The following is a 2,490-nucleotide window of genomic DNA, read 5'->3' as shown; positions in this document are numbered from 1 at the left end:
AAGAAACTCTTCGTTACCTTAACACCCTTTAATGATTCACTTTTTAATGAACCTAGCTAAAGGAGAGTCTAATTTCTATAACAAAGATCATGACAATAGAGCATGCTTTCTAAGTTCCATTGAAAGTTTTTTCCAAGATTCTAGGTTTTCAATGATCTTCAGTCTGATGGTATATGTTAATTTATGAGCATAGTTGCATGAATTTGTAATCTTCACCAATCTGTACTAAGAGCCTGGAATTTTATTTCCGGCGAGTGGATTTTGGTTTTTGTTTTTCTTTAACTTGGATGCAAGCCCCCAGACTATTAGCAAACTCTCCTGAAGAGTAAATTTAATTCTATCCCTTTTTTTTACAGACTAAAGAAGTTTTTCAGACACTGAGATTTATAAAGTTCCTCTGCCAAATACTGGATTTAAAATGCTAGCCCGCTGCCCTTAAAACCTGATATCAAAATCTGAAATCTTGAGGGTTCTGAGTATCACCTCTCAGTATCATTTATCATTCTCCTTTTGTTTTTCCTTTCTTCATTTCTAGAACATGTGGGATTAACCTTCATTATTTTGAGCTCATAAAATGTTAAAATGTTGTTTAAATTTTTTTTTGGCCTTGTAGTTGGTGAGGTCATGATTAATGTCAACTTATTCTCCCATTTCTCTGTAAGTCCATATCTATGATCATTAATCAAAATGATTAGAATGTATTCTCATTAGACTGTAACATTTATGAGCTGTTGATTTCCTACAAAAGGGGCAATGGCTTGCATGTAGTTTTAGGGGGGAGAAAGATATCCAAGGAGAAAAATCTTTCTGTGCATTTCCAGCACCATCTGAGATAGAAGCTATTTTGTTCTGGAACACGAACTGATTATCAAAAGCTGTGCTCTTCCTTGTGATAGCTACTAGCCACATTTGGCTATTAAAATTTAAATTAGTTAAATTAAAATTTTAGTTATTCATTTACACCAGCCATATTTTGAATACTCAATAGCAAATATGTGCTAACGTCTACTGTATTAGACACCTATTTTGTTTCAGACACTGTTGTAATATCGGCATTAATGGAACAGAACCCTTACCTTAAGGAACTATTCTCTTGTCAGGGAAAAGAGAGAGTAAACACATAACCAAGTAAAAATCATTTTAGGTATTGGTATGTAATGACAAAGACAAAATAGGATAATATTATAGTGCCCAGAGGGCCGCTTTACATGTAAATTTGTTGTCAGTGGGGGTGTCCTCTGTGTCCCCACCTGTTAATGGTAGAAGTGGAGCTCTTGGGGTTCTGCAGGAACAAGAATTTCCTGAAGCCCCCAAGGGAGGATGAGGTATCGGTATCGTGGAAAGTTTTATTGATGAAATAACATTAAGGGAGTTCCCCATCCAAGGTCCCATCTCCCTCTGTTCCACCCTGGAGAAGTCACATTTTATCTGCAGCAGGGCCAAGGTCAAAGCCACTGGCCAGAGTCTTCACTCCATATTAAAGCACAGTCCCGTCTAGCACCTGGCCAGCTTAGCTTGTGTCCCCAGCAGTAGTCCACTGCATGTGAGGTCCACACGGCTATGGGCCATGTGGCTTCCCAGATAGCGATGGAGGAAGCACTGGTGAGTGCAAGGAAGCAGGACGAAGCAAGAGGAAGAAGAAAGTGAGAACTCCTGGTCTCAGGGTATAACTAGGAGCTTAATTAATGAAGCCTTCAAGATTTTGCTTGCTTGCAGTGCCTCTGCCCCCCCTAGCTAATTATCTTTGTTTCCAGCTTAGACCAAGACACAAGCACCTTCCCTACCTCACCCTGACTTCACTGCACATGCGCCCATCTTCCCCTTTGTTGGACCTCTGCCCCCAGCGATCTGCAGAGAATGGACCAATGGTTCCCTGGGGAGTGTTAAGTTGCAGCTTCCTGGTGAAGCTGCCTAGATGATATGGCTATAATGTCTGGCCTCCCCTTTGCTTTCTTTCTATTATTAATATTAATAAACTAGCTGGTTATGGTAGTAACCGATTTATTAGCAAAGGCTTTCTAAGTTATCTGTTGAATGGTAACAAGACGATAGAACACAAGAAATTTTAAGGAAAAATGTATGAGCAGATAAAAGCATAACTGCAAATGCCCAAGACAGGAGAAACTTGCCATTATCAGGTGCAGACAAAAGGCCAATGTGACTGAAGATTGGTGAAAAGGATAAGAATGGAGGGAGACGAAAGCTGAAAAGTTGGCCTCATAGTTTGGATATTCTTCTGTTGCAGTGAGAAGCCATTGAAGAATTTCAAAGAGAATAGTATCATGATCTAACATATACTTTAAAAGACCATGAATAAAATGAGAGACTACAGAACAAATTTAATAGAAGTAACTGAGTTTTGAAAGCACTGCTTCTTCATCGTCATCTATAATTTTGCACATTTATAGGGTATGAGAAGAGGAAGCTCTGTCTTAGAGTCTCCAGTAATAGACATTTTTTCCCAGGCCACTTGGTGGACTTTGGGGGGGG

General features: G+C 39.3%; 1 pseudogene; it reads left to right on the top strand.

Annotated features, from left to right (window-relative positions):
* Positions 1 to 1,560: 1,560 nt before the first annotated feature.
* Positions 1,561 to 2,490, top strand: part of LOC102420880 — a 128,561-nt pseudogene continuing 127,631 nt past the window's right edge.

This window comes from Myotis lucifugus, unplaced genomic scaffold (assembly GCF_000147115.1).
Source record: "Myotis lucifugus unplaced genomic scaffold, Myoluc2.0 scaffold_119, whole genome shotgun sequence".
In the NCBI taxonomy this organism is placed as follows: domain Eukaryota; kingdom Metazoa; phylum Chordata; class Mammalia; order Chiroptera; family Vespertilionidae; genus Myotis; species Myotis lucifugus.
This window is presented reverse-complemented; position numbering and strand designations above follow the sequence as displayed.